The sequence below is a fragment of the Lissotriton vulgaris genome, chromosome 2_1, assembly GCF_964263255.1.
Source record: "Lissotriton vulgaris chromosome 2_1, aLisVul1.2, whole genome shotgun sequence".
NCBI lineage: Eukaryota > Metazoa > Chordata > Amphibia > Caudata > Salamandridae > Lissotriton > Lissotriton vulgaris.
In genome coordinates this window covers 795217997-795233324 of record NC_141687.1, presented here as the reverse complement: position 1 = coordinate 795233324, position 15328 = coordinate 795217997, and positions in this window count along the sequence as shown.

Below are 15328 nucleotides of genomic sequence, written 5' to 3'. Positions count from 1 at the left end.
AGCTACGCCATCGAAAAAAGGTCATGCAAAAGGGGGAATTGCCTGCCTCCTGTCTAATTCATTACAATGGCAATTTTCCCATTATGTTGACACAAGTAACCTTTTTCAAGCAATAACTATTAATAATTTAGCCAGTGTAGGTAGCCAGTTTTCCCTGGTAATCATTAATGCATACATTCCGTCTGAAGATGGTTTTAATACTGTATTGAAGCAAATGTTTTCTTACGTTAAACAATAATTAGAGCTTGACCAGCATCCTTATATTCTACTTGCGGGCGATCTGAATAGCAAAGTTTCTAACTCAAGCATAGACTTGTTTAGAAATAAGTCTAAAGAAGAGGCATATAATATACCCCAATCTATCTTTCCGAATAAAATAAAAACTAGCAAAAGAGGAAAGATATTGTTAGAAGAACTTAGCTATTTAGAGGGGTTAATTGTAAATGGTAGAATGCCTTCTGATACCCCTGCTAAATTTACTCATAGGTCCCCTAAGGGTGAATCCATCCTTGACTATGTAATTACGGATTATGACACTTTCTCCTTTATTCAGGATATAATGGTCTCTCAAACACCTATGAGCGACCATAACGTGACCAGTATAACTCTTTCACTACAACCTCCGGTCACTGATTCCTGGTCTTTAAGTAATAGAGAAGTTTCTCTTCTCTGTAAGTCCGGTAGATGTTTCTGGAACCCTACTATTATGAAGGGTTTGCAAAACATTCTTGCACAAACCTTACTTGAACTAAAAGAATGGCAGGGTAAGGAATTCTTTCACTTTGAAAACTTTATGAAGAAGCTTACTGCGACTGCAAAGAAGCCTAGATATCCTAGGAAAGTGATTTTTGTTCCTAGTTTATTATTGCCCTTAAATAAAGAAATAAATAAATTAGTGAGGCAACAATTTCTTTTTACATCCAGGGAAACTGCTAATAAGTTATCCTTACTAAAAAGAAGGAGGACCAGAGTGAGAGCAAAGTTAAAAAAAGATAAAGAAGACTCACTCTGGATTAGTTTAAGGGAGGCTTCTGTCTATGGAAAATCTAGAGAATTCTGGTCCATAATTGGTAAGGGATGTGGTGCAAGAACTTCCCCTACTCCTATTTCTATCCCTGAAGATGATTGGATCTCATTTATATCGAACCTGTATGCGTCAAATGGCGTAGAGGGTGAGGATAGTGACCTTGTTTTGGACAGTGGGTATACTATGGATCCTCCATCTGAGAGATCCATTGCTTCGGCGATTAAGAGTATGCGCTCTTCCGGAGCAATGGGGCCGGACGAGTTGCCCATTTCAGTACTGAAGCAGGATGTCATTTCTTGGAGCAGGATTCTTTTCCCTTTGTTTAACGCCTGCTTTTCACTTAGATCAGTTCCTACATCTTGGAGGGGAAGTATATTAATACCCTTATTTAAGAAGGGAGAGCGGGACAAACCCATGAACTACCGTCTGATAGCTCTTCTGGATGCTATCGGAAAAGTTTTTGCTAAGTGTCTTCTAATATTAATTACTGATTGGGTGGAGGCAAATAGTATTTTACCTTTGGAACAGACTGGGTTCCGTAAAGAGCATGGTACACTTGATAATTTAACAGCTCTTCGAGTGATTGTGGACAAATATGTACGAGTGTGAGGAGGTGGAGTATATGCGGCATTCATAGACTTCTCCACAGCGTTTGACAAGGTGGACCGTCCGACGCTGTGAAGAAAGCTTGCTGTATTGGGTATGCCGGCCCATCTATTGGAACTTGTAAGATCCCTTCACTCGAATACCTGGTGTAAGGTGCTACAAGGCGGAGAAAGGGGTCTTTCACAGATTATCCCATCCTTGAATGGATTAAAACAGGGGAGTCTATTGGCCCCCATGTTGTTTTCATTATATATTGCGGATCTACCTGCTTCGATTGCTGCATGTGATGGCAGAAGCACATTTTATGAAGATTAATGCTTCCAAAAGCAAAATCATGTGCATTACTGGAAGAAAAAAATGTAGGTCTGAAAACTTCGGATGGGCTATAGGAGGCCAGAGACTAGAGGTGGTTAAAACTTACACCTTTTTAGGTAAAATAATCTCGGCAAACCTAAGCGAAAAACCCCATATTGAACATAATTCGCGTAAAGCATTGACTCATGGTATGGGGTTATGTTCCCTGTATTCTGCTACAGGGAAAAGACACTTTGCTCGATTTTTGGAAGTGTATAGAGCAAAAATCCCTGCAACTCTGCTTTATGGAATAGAACTGGTGGAGTTAAGGCATTGGGGTTTTTTGCAGTTAATGGAAGGAAAGGTACTAAGAAGAATTTCTTCCTTTAATACAGCTTGCTCTGTGACCGCATGCAGGTTGGAATTTGGCCTTCGGAGCTGTTGGTTACAGGGGTTGATTGCTCTTGTAAGATGGGTGGCCTGTTTGGCCAGAAGTGAATCGGGTTCCTTACGGGCACATATTAAAAAGGAACTGCTAGGCAATTTAAACGAGTTTTCACTAATAGTAAAACATTTTAGAAAAGCGGTAGCAATGTTAGAGTTGGATGAAAGTACTTTGTTTTTACTCTCTCCTTCTCAACTAAAGTCTCAGCTGAAACACGCATCTTGGGAACTCTGTTTTAAAATGGATATGACTGCTCTACACGAGCAGGTATTCAATAAAGCAGGCCCAGCAGTATGTTTCCTGGAATATCCCTCATCGAGTCAGAAGGCTATGGTACCTTTTAAGACATGATTTGCTTCCTGTAAATTCACTTTTAGCAAAGTGGTATGGGACATCTCCAGTATGTAACTTTTGTAATAAGGCAGTGCAGGACCGAAATCATGTTTTGTTTATTTGTCTAGCATTACGTCCATTGCGCTCTAAATGGTTAAAATCTATTTGTCTACAATTAGGAATCCTTAATGTAAATACTTTCTTTCAAGCCCTTTATTGTCCACCTAATGAAATGTTTTGCTTCAAAATTTTTAACTTTTTTAAGGGATTTTTAGATATTTATTAATGATCCCTGGAGATGTTGTTTGATGATTGTTCGCCCAGTGTTCATGTTGTGATCCTCCAATCGGCTTTTATTGTGATTTCTATTGTATGTAGTGGTCTATAGCTATGTGATTGTTTTATGTGGCCCTCTTTTGAGAGCCAAAAACATAATAAAATAAACTTGAAACTTCAGATTTTCTAACTTGGCAGATTACCGGGCCAAATAAATCAATTTGTATATTGAATGAGATAATGTAATGTCATTTTTTCTATACCTCCTGCTCTCTAAAATTGAACTTTCATTTTGAGGTTCTCCTCTACTCTTCCTTTGGTGAGGGTGAGCTCAAGGACTTCTACTGCCCTTAGCCCTGTGGTCAGGACCTTCTCTCTTTCTAATGGTGTTCTCCTCATCCCAGGGTCACATCCAGCCAGACACCGCAACCCTCGAAGCGGAATATCCTTCTTTCCTGTACTCTTCAGTTTCCATGGCCCCCTTTGGCGGCATGAGTGAACCCGCTCATTGGTGATGCTCAGCCTCAGGCAAAAGAAGCACCCCTGAATTCTCTGAACTCATACAAAAAATGGCATTTTCAGTTTCTGTGGTGTCCTAGAGAGGGCTGAGCACCACCAACATTTTACAATGTGTTTTGGAGGCTGCCAGGAGTGCAGAAGCTGCCCGGGGCGTGTCTCAAAATATTTCCATAAAGACCTCCTAAGTCTCCCGGGGGAGGCAGAAGTGGTGATGCTTGGAGACGATTTACCATTTTCAAAGATAACCTGGAGTTTGGCATTTTTGCCTGATGACTCTTGAGAGCAGGTCTCTTTGTTGTTAGGCCCTGCATTGCAGCATGTGGAAAAGTAGAAAAATGCTTCAATATGTATTACTGAATGTCATTGAAATATTGTTTTGAAAATGACATAGTTAATCATGAATAATTTCACTTTTTAATGAATGTCATTGTAACATGGTCATTTGTTGTTTTTAATACTGTTGCTTTGGCTTTTCATGCCATGTTTCTGCTTTTAATAATGACAAAGCCAGCATTCATGCCTTCATAGTTGTGCCCCATGACTGGACAATGATTGTATTGGGTGTTGCTTGTTGCATGGCAGCAACATAGAGTAAGAGCCGACATCACCTCCCCTGAGTAGGCATTCAACTGCCCTGCTTCACTATCCTTTGAGACACAGTACTAAAAAGCGGTACTTAGGGTCTGATTACAAGTTTGGCGGTCCAAACTGTGGACAGCTGTACTGGTGGTCCACCCACTGTTTTACGAATACGGCGAATGGGACCACCACAGGACCACCACAACTATTAGAGATCATGGATTCCGTGGTGTTGGCACAGCGGTCAAGGCCCTAAAATGCCAGTGGTGTCGTTTTTGCAGTTTCATCACCTTCGCAGTTTTCATGACGGTGAGGCTGCCATGAAAACTGTGGCAGTGGGGAAACAAAGGGGACCCTACAGGGCTCCTTGTTGCCTTAGGGCCATGGGATACCTGCAAGGGGTGTACCCCTTTCCTGCACGGCAGTCCATGCTGTGCAGAAACAGGCTTTTGGATTCCCATTGTGATGTCTTTTAAATAGGCAATGCTGTGGGAACGACAAAGGACTGACCACTAGACCACAAGATAATTCGTAATCTGGCAAGCAGTCGCTGGCCGAATTATGTGGTCTTGGAGCAGGGCGCTGGCATGGCTGTCCACTCCAAGACCCCAAAACTTGTAATCATGCCCTTATTTCCCAGTAAAGGGAGAATGCAGACATATTAAATGACCAATAACCTGATTTTATAAGAAATAGGTTAACTTAATTATCATCATTCTTACATCACCAATGTGCCATGCACATGGAGTTACTGAATGCTGTCATTTCCTTGCTCTCAACTTTTCCCTAATGCTCCCTACCTATACCTTGATTGATTCTTTAAACCTTTTTACCCGAGGTGTGAAATCTATTGCACTGTAATTTGTTTCCACTATCAACAGATTTCATACTTACTGGTGTGTGGTGCTTAATTGTTAGAGGATAACATTGAAAAAGTGCCCATACCATCCGGCATGCTCTGGCCATAAAGTACATCATGGTGCAGAAAATAAATTATAACAATGCTTAATGGCAGGCCATGGATAGGTTGTGTATTCTTTTTTCACAATTTATGTCACACAGAGAATCTACGTACCTAAGTAACCTCCTCCAGAACTGAATTTTGGGATTTCCTTTTTATTATCCATTATGCTTGCTTTAGTAAATGACTCTATACACTATAGGCTTAATTACAATGGTCAGAGGATTTTTAATCAACATTGTAGGTTTAAACTCCGACCACTGTATTGCGGAAGTCGGAGTTTAAACTGGCCGGGGAATCCGACTCAGTTCCGAGTCAGAAAGGGCTCATAATCCCTTAAGCACTGCGTTGACCCCATCGGGATTATGATGGCATTTTCTGACAGAAGTTCCATGTCAGCCTTTCCAACATGGAACTGCAGTCAGAAAGTGCTTTTGGTGGCCCCTAGCAGGAGCCCCCTTTTCCCCTGGTCCTCCGTGAGGTGCCTGCAGCTCGATGCAGAAATGTGTAAAAACTTCAATTTTTCAATGGGAGCTTGTGCTGTGGGTGGTTTCTGGCCGTGTACAGCCACACCATGGGCCTGATTATGATGTCGGTTGGAAAGGCTCCGAACGGCATTCGGAATCTCTTTACCCACATTCTCTCAACCTGTGTCAGAACCCGTGTCTCCGACCGACCGATTATGATTGAAGGTAACCCTTCTGTCTTTCGGACTCAGTTCCGACTTGGTTCCAACTGGCATTCTTGGCGACTCCGAATTGGTCTGAGATAATTCGTATAGGTCTCTGGACCGCGTTTCTGACCGATGTATTAAAATGAAGGATTGGGACAGCCTTTCCGAGTCAGTCTGTCTGACACAAATAGGCTGTAGGAAACTGACTATGGGAACCCGTAGCAGGCCCACCTTCATCCAGAGGCCTTCGGTCGGGCCCGTTGGGGTTTAAATGGGACTCCTCTTTCTAACCATTCACAGTGTGGCGGGCATCATGGGGACACTTGCAACTGGGTGCAAGATTTCCCGAAACCACCCCATTTTTTAATGGGAGTCTGTGTTGTTGGTTGGAAATTGTCGGTTGGAAATCGTAATTGGTCGGTCGGACTCGCTGAACCTGAGTTGGTTGGAACCGATTCCGACAAGGAGTTCTTACCAATATCTTAAGGAGTCCCCATGTGTAGTTGCATTCTAATTGCTATGTCAGAACCGCCGACCTGAGGTCAGTCGGTTCCCCATCACATCGATGTCGGTCGGAGGCAATTTCAACCTACATTGGAATCAGGGCCTATGTTGGTTTATGTGGTCTCTATCTAGGATTTTCCTCCCACTCTGTCTTTTGTTTTAGCTTCAAGTGGCAGAATGAGAATCATTTTCCTGTTTCACCTGCTCCATTCAGAATAAGAAGAACCTTGAGATTCTTGTCACATATTCCATCTTTGGGCTAAGAAGAAGCATCTTGTGTTTCCTGTGACATCTTCTATGTTTGGACCTGTTAGAGCCATTAGTAGCTTATCCCTTTAGCAAAACCCCTGCACCAACTACTTCTCCCAGTATTTGGGAGGTGGTATGCAATACATTCCTCCTTAGGTAAGAACTGGAAGGGGAGGGATTGGGTTTGTGGTTGGGGTTGGCAGTATGCACAATTTGACTTCTATTCCATGGATTGTAAGCATTCCTTGGTGGTGGCTGCAGAGGGTAGGTTAGTACACCACTACTAGTCAAGGGAAGGTGAACAGCTCAATTGACACCAAGTTATGAAGGGGTTCATAGGATGGTTGTGGTCCGTTTTAACCACTGATTGCAGGAGGGTAGGCTGGAAGACCATTTTGGAGATAGCCTGGCAAAGGAGCTCCAAAAGAAAGACACTAGTTGGAGTTTGATTGATGTTTATCTGGACATTTTCTTCGTATTGTCTCAGCTGTGGCCTCTGCTAGTTATTAGGTGGAGCTTCCTGGTTTTAAGGGGGATGTTACAGTAAAAAGCAAAGATAATGACTGATAATATATATTAAAAAACAGCTAATATGTTTAACAGAAAAGTATTTCTGGAAACAACAGCAACCCGCTCTGCAGCAATAGACCCAACCCCATGAATCTTGAAAACACAGTACTGCCTACTTCCCTAGCTTACACCAAACACTCCAGCCACAACAGACACACCCTCCCCTAAACCCTAAAAAATCTACTACTGCTCTAGACATTTCAGTTGTGTTACTAGTGTATTAATTTTTATTTCAGGCTCTAGAGTTCATTGTCATATCTGGGGAGTTTGTCTGGAGGGTTATTGATCCCCTACCTTGTGATATCCTAGAAATTGCCCTTAGCCACTTTTGTGTCTTCTGGAGCCTTATAGGATTTGAGGATGAAATATGTATTCATTTTAATCAGCATCAGTCTCAATATATTTTGAGGAGAGAGACTAGTTCTTCCGACTATTACAATTATACCAGCTGCCCTGAAATGCAACCCAGAGGATACACTGGCTGCAGTACATGCTAGATTCTTTATTGATAGCCTACCAAGTTCAGGCCACTGTTTCATTTTCTCAAGCCAATCGATCAATGGCTCTTGATAGAAGTAGAAATCTGTTTGATCACACTAGGAGTCTTGTACTGTCATCTGTTTAACATCAGGTTTGTTGATATTTGCTGTTTCCTTGCTTCCTGAAACAGTATGCTTGATTTAATTCCTGGAACATTCAGAATAAACCAATGCATCACAGCCCTTGGAAGTAATGGTGCTGACATTATGAATTTTATAGCAGCCGTGTCTTGGAATGGTGATTGTTGTACTGGTACCTGGTTATATTACTGCAGTTGTGACATGCTTCGGGGCCTGTAACTATCACTGCACTTTGTAGAGATGGAAGACAGTAGTTTATTTCTTCTTTGCCCAAAAAGAGGCAGTCATTTATCTTCCAGTACATTCACTTTCATGACAATACAGTTCTAATAAATGGAGACATTCAGTGCAGAAAATGGAAAGGGCTAGCCATTTTTAAACAGTAGAAACAGTATAAATGGAACAAGTGTACTCTTGAGAACACGCAAATATCTTTTTGTAGTGTGAAAGTTGCACTCACACAGAGGATTAAGATATTAACCTAAGCAGCTGTTTCCTCATTGGCATTAGAATATGAGTCTCCTACCTTATACAAATGGACCTGCAATTTGTGCAACAATAGGATGGCTTGAGTATGGTGCAATCCTCCTTGATAGCTTCTCTATCAAAATCTGAAATGCCAATAGGATTTGAATCAGGCACTTCAATAGACCTAATTATCATCAGCCTCCATCGTCACTGATATCGCAGTAGCATCCCCTCTTCTTTGTAGTGTATGATCATTGATAAACCTGTGCTACTCAAACAGGCATCACAGAATGTAGGTGGAGTTCCAATGGGTCTGGACCTCCTGTAGGAGGGCTTTAACAGGAAATCTATTAGCATGCTAAATAGACCTCATAGGTTTCTGGGTCTTTTAAAGCATGACTGAAAAGTGCAAATAGTACAATAAATGACCACCATGTTACTCACTACTTTTTCTTTTGTTAACAACATCCTGCACAATTATGTTGATGCAATGAGCTGAACATATCACTCTGAAGCATCCTCAACCGGCCATGGCTTTGGCAATATATTTACCATTGTTTGTGGCAATATAACTAGTGCTGAGACATCTGGGCTGAAGCCACTCGTAGACTTTTGTTTTCAGCTCTTCCAAGATGTTGATAGCACGTATATGCTTTCTCCAGAGAGAACATTGCAACTACTGCATGACCATGTATGCCTTGAAAAGCATCAGCAACATTGCTAATGGCAGCTAGCCTTTGCTTAGCCCACTTGAAATAGATCCGTCATGTAGTGATATACATATAATCTGTAGCTTGACAACTGGCACACATATCTGTATTAATATGGATGAAGTGCAGAGTGCTCTCCTTCATTGTTTTACAAACCAGCTCCGACACTTGATGGTGCAGATGTGGTATAGCAAAAGTTGAAAAGCTGTACTGGCTTGGAACGTCCAAAAATTCGATAACCCATTCTCTTTCCAGCAAAGAGAGGTCTTCAAGTAATAATACCTTGACCAGTTTGCTATTGCCTAAGTGGACCAGTGCATAGGTTCAGTGGTATGCTGACTCTTTACTGAACACTGAGTTGATAGTGGTTGTTGTGTTTGTTTTCTTTGAGATGATCCCACCTAAATTGACCTCTATGGAGGAAGTAGACTACTTGCACATCCTGGGGTTTGCCAAAGTATTCCTCTTTTCCACGTGCCCATCTGAGGCACTGCAGGTAATGACTGTACACTATGGGAGACAGGGCTCCTTTGCATGAAAAGATCTTCTTCATCAAAACCTTCTTCTATTGGTTCAAATTCTTCCCTTTCTTGGCAACAGCTATGTTTTGAGGTGTATATTGGGTTTTCATATGTGTCAATTGGACCATGAGCACTTGTCTGCTTCAAATAGTACAGTGTGTAATGTGGTCCTCATAAGGCCTAAGACCCAGACCAAGAAGGAAAACTTCCTTAGAGAGCCTAAGCAGGAAGTTGTTGTGATAGGGCTAGATGGTTCTTTTTGCTTCTCTCTGAGCTGAGCTTCAACTGCAGTAGGAAGGGTGGTTGCTACAAGTTTTTAGGATTTTGAAAATATGACAACAGGTGGTGTTGGTGGTACTACAGGAGCAGCCTGAAAAGAAGTAATCTGCACTTCTTCTGTGCCAGTCCCAAAATGAATTATTAGTGGTTCATCTTCCTCACTAGTGATTAGGCATTTTGTAACCTTCTTTTTCCCTTGTCTCCTGTGGTGGAACTCGGGGTATACTCCATGTCACCTTCTTCTAAAGGTGGGCTTGGAGACGATAAGGGGGTTGACCAATTTTTTCCTTGAGTAGGAGATGGTGAAAGTGATATGTATAATGATGTTATAGTGGGGAGCAGTACTTATAAAAAGCCACAACCCTACATCTTATGGAATCTTCAAAACGGAGTTCGTAGAGTAATTTTGTTACTCCGATTGAATTTACTTCCTTTAAGAATTGTAACAGGCACTTGGAGGGTCTTCCAATGCAGGAAAAGACTTTGTTAATTTTGTGGCACATTTGTACAGGACTTAAATCATGTTGTATTTGTCTGTCCTGTATTACAACCATTACGACGTAGATATATGAGAACTTTTTTTCTAAAGTACAATATCGTAACAGCTGAGGAGGCCCATAAGTGTCTTCTGGCCATTCCCTCTGAAATTGTTTGTTTTAAAATGTTTTGCTTTTTTAAACAATTCTTCAATATATTTTAGAGAAGTGCTCGGTTGCCCCGCTTATTTCTAATAGGCTGGATAGGCACCATTAGTATGGTACCTAATTAATTTGTTATGAATATTCTTGGGTAGTTATTATTGGGAGGCTGTAACCACAAAAATGTTATTGTACTGTTTATGTTTGTTTCTATCTACGTTATGGTTGCCTTCTAATAAGGTCTTTTGATGCTGATGCTATAGCTCTGGATTTGTACTTTCGTCCCCTCACATGCTGCTACTATTGCCGTTTTTCACAACTGATTATTTATTATCCTAAGATTTTGATACTTGAGCATTTGCACTTTATTCATTTTCTCTGTGTCAAGAAGGGTCTGCTGCTAGTTATTGCATATATATAATGGATTTTTAGAATTTTATAATAACCTTGTATTTGAACTTTTGCCCTTCCCCCCCCCACATGCTGCTACGAATGCGGTTTGCACAATCAATCTGATGATACTTGGGCATTTGCACTTTATTCCTCTTTTTGTTGCTGCTAGTTATTGCATAGAATTTTATAGCAATCTCTTTATAAATGTATTTTACCAAATGCACGCTTGAAGACGTCTAAAAACCTAAGTGCTTAATTTGATAATTTGGATGTATGTTTTTATGTGGAACTCTTCGGAGTTCCAAATCATAATAAATACATTGAATTGAATTGAATTGAATTGAATTGAATTGATATGTATGGTGAAAGAGCAGTCACAACATCCGGCTGTGCAGCAAGTTCAAATTTCTGCTCTTCCCCTTTCTCAAGAGGATGAGGTGTAGGAGATTCTTGTTGCTGTTGATTTTCCTAGGAACATTAATTTACTGGGACGATTCAATTTCACACTCACTTCTCTCAGTTATGACTAATCATTGCAGCATTTACAGAAATTTGTTTTGGTTTTCGTTGTGGTGTTAACATGCTTGATAATTCTTCTCCCACTGTCTTTCTGCTCAGAAGAGGGTGCAGCAGGGACACCTCATTCAGTACTATGTCTGAAAATGGATGAGAATTTGATGCAGTGGTGGCAACAGACTTCTCCTCACTTGCTGCATTCTTGACATGAGAGTTCTTCTTTTGGAAATCTTCTTTACTACTTGTTGGTCGACAGCACAAGCAGTAGCACTTGAAAGAGAGGTCTCTGGTCTCCAATATGAGCTAATTCACAGACTTCTTTCCGCATTACTCTCTATATTGTCTTGTGCATCTGCAGAGAACAAAATAAAAAGAAAGAAGACAGTGAGACTTGTCCATTGTATTGTAGTTAAAGCAATAGAAGTCATTCTCATCATCATCATACCAATAACATACCCAAGTTTAAATCAACTGTTTCTTTAGACAGAGTGCTTTTTAAATTCAGCAAAAAACACCTAATAATATCTTCTGTCCCTCCAGGGCTCATGGGACCTCAATGGGAGCTGGGGAGGGGTGCTAAAAATCAACAACACACATAATCTCCATACTACTACATGCAGCCAGAAGCACAAATACACGTAACAGGAAATATATATTAGAAATCAACAAAAATAACTAGGGCTCTTAGTGGCCCATATCAATCAATGTTCCTAGCAACAGGCTCTTAAAAGTGGCATAGTTTAATTGATTAATTATCAGATACACACAGTGGAATAAACAAATGGTGGTTGACGTGGGTGACTACATGGGAAGGAAGAAGAAGGCATGGAAAACAAACAAAAAAATGCCATTGATGGCATACATATGCTTGTTCCACAAACTGGTGGACAACCAAAAGGCAAGTAAAGAGAGGGCATGGAGAAAAAAGACAAAATGGCTGCCTATGAAGCTCACATTGATTTCAGACAATGGTGGCCGACCACTCGGTAAGCCACGATGGAGCCATGGAGAACAAAGAGAACATGGCTGCCCTACCCTTCCTTTCCAAACCTACACAAGAATGAAGCATTGCAGGGACAGGATTGCACACATATGTATCCCAAATTTACCTCAGCTCATATGTGCACCCCAGTAAAGCAGCAACAATAATAAAAATAAATAACCAGGATAAAGCATATAATAATAGCACACTGAGATTGAAACTGTTGAAAATGATTCCCAAAAATTGTAAAAATGACAAAAAAAGCCTAAGTAGCAATTACCCCAGTAAGATACTTTTAAAAGTTGCAGAAAAGTACATTAGTCAACCATTTCGCACATGAAAGAACCCACACACAAAATGAAGGCAAGCACTTAAAGAAGAAGGTGGCTAAGAGCAAAGAAAAATGTTTGACTACTTGGACCTGGGCTCCTGGAACTACTTCCATTGTACCCACCAACTGGCACATGCAGACAAAAAAAGAACCACAATTTAGCATGAATTCGGGGCCATTCATATGCCACTAAAATAATACAAACATCTCTAGACGTACAGTAGTAAGAACATAAAACATACATACAAAAATAAATACATCAGAGCAGACTGGGTTCCAAACAGTAAAACACCACATTGTAATGACAAATCTGGACAAAAGTCACACAAACACATGGAAAGTACAAGAAAATGATAAAATATATATAACCCGAAGCTTCCAGAATCCCAAAATCACAATTGGCCATATAAGCTTATACCTTAAGCCGACATGGACCGGCGCACAGCATACAAAACTCTAAGCTACCTAGCAAAAACCAAACAGAATGAAAAAGTCCAAAACAAGAATACATAGTGATGTTAGTGCCTCTATCCAACAACAAACAATTCACAAATACCTGTACTGAACTTAACTAGATCTACTCAAAAAACAAACATTCAATGGGTGGTTGCTATAGCAGAGATTGCAAACAAAGGGGCATTCTTGCTTTCCCTCCAGAATCCAAAATAACTAAGGGCTGAAAGCAGAACAGGGAGTGGACTTCAGGACTGTTGATACATATACCTACAGTAGACTCACAGACTCCAAAGTGCCTTCTTCTGTAAAGAAATAAAGAAGAAAAAGTTCTAATGGCCCACTTGTGTAAATTAAACTAAAAATTAATTTTCTTTTTCAAATCATTTTTATTAAGGTTTTCAGAAAGTATTCACCAAAATTATAGCAACATAATGTATTACAGTTCCCATTAGCCAGGGATATTCTTCATACCTCAAGACATATGCAGTTATCCTGTATTCTGTAAGATCATAGGAAATTGTTAACAGTAGCGGGTAGACAATCTGAGGTTGTGTACAAAATACTTAATCGGAGATATACGAGGTTGTAAAACAAAGTCCACTTTGAGATTTTGCTGTTCTTTTATCCCAATTTTGAGAATATCATCCGTATTTGTTATGGGAGCTAATAGGTGTCTCAATGTAGAAGAGAGCTAAATGACAGAAGCTAAAAGAAAGTTAAACAACCGAAGAAAATAGAAAAGGAAAGGAGCAGCCAATGGAACCTCACAGCCTTCACATGCCACGTCAGGGATGTCTTTCAATGATCTGACACATTTAATGACTTCTCGTTATGTGGACTTAGGTACGGACAAATGTACACGAGCGTTGGCACTGTTGTTCATGGAGGTTTGAAGACAAAGGGTGAGGAGTCAGGAGAGTTTCAAATTTTTCTTAGGGATGAGCACCAAGGGGTGAGTTGTAGGGTTAGGTTGTGCGCTCCTCTCAAAAGGTTAACTATTCCTGCCACATTTTGAAAAATATTGCTTTTCAGTTCTTCCAATTACATACAATAATTTTGCAAGCCAGGGTAAGCATTAGATCAAGTCGGTCACAATCATTCTCATTACGTAACTTAGGGGTAAATTAGGATGGCAGTGGAAAACCATTCTAACCGCCGTGGCAGTGGAAATTAACCGTCTGCAGGTACTGCGGGAAAACCGGCGGTCAGATTATGATGGACCGCCAGAAAAATCCGGCCGCGGCGGACGGATTCCACGAAAGACCACCGGGAGTGTGCCGAGCAGGGGAAAATCCGTGGCGGTCGGATTTGCTGCAGAAAGACCCAACACCGCTGCACGGTCAGCGGATTGACCGAACTTGAAATTAGGACACCATTGCGGTGGCAGAAGAACAATCCACTGTTTCCTACTGCAACTATTGATTAATAGGAGAGGCGGCAAGGGCTGTTGTATTCCTACTGCCGCTGTCGCTCCAGAACAGTAATGGTGGTCGGCAAAAAAACACACAGCAAGGCTACCAAGTGTGGCCATTAACCTGGTTCAACCTCAAAAAACACCTTACACACCCCAATGACACATCTCCATGGCAACTAAAAAATGCAAATCCTAGGTCAACCCACACATCACACCTGACAGGAAAACACCATTTTGACCCACTAACATAGCTGAGTATAAAACCATCCCCTTTCCGACCAGAATCCTTTGCACTACTCCACTACTGAAGGAACCAACCCCATAGCACAAAGGAGAGGCAAATCTGCACACATCTCACCATCACAACAACACCACACACACCCCACACTCATCACCCCACCACTTTCACACCTGCACCTTTAACCCATTTGCACATCACACACCATGTCACAGAAGAAAATGCCCAAATTCACTAACAATAAGTTGTCAGTGATGGTAAATGAGGTAATCAGAGTAGAACCACATTTGTTTGGAAGCCTGGTGCAACAGATGCCACAAGCCACTAAAACTCAAATGTGGGCAAGGATAGTCAACAATGTCAATGCAGTAGGGACCATCCTGCTCTCCTAGAAGGAGATCAGGAAGTGGTGGAATTACCTCAAGAGCAAGATGAAAGAGAGGAACAACAAGAACCTTAAGTTGGCTCAGATGACTGGCGGTGGTCCTCCCATTCCGTTACGAACATTCACTGAATGGAGGAGATGGTGCTTGCCACACTGCATCCAGAGATTCTCACAGAAAAAGCAGGGGGAGTGGAGGCTGGTAAGTACCAACAAATCTCTACCATCACACTGCTATGTACTGTCTTGCACAACTACAAAGCTACACCTCTTAGGTCCAAATGCATGCATGTGCACCACACTCTCCCCAACACATGTGTTACATCAAACTTACAGGTAGGTTC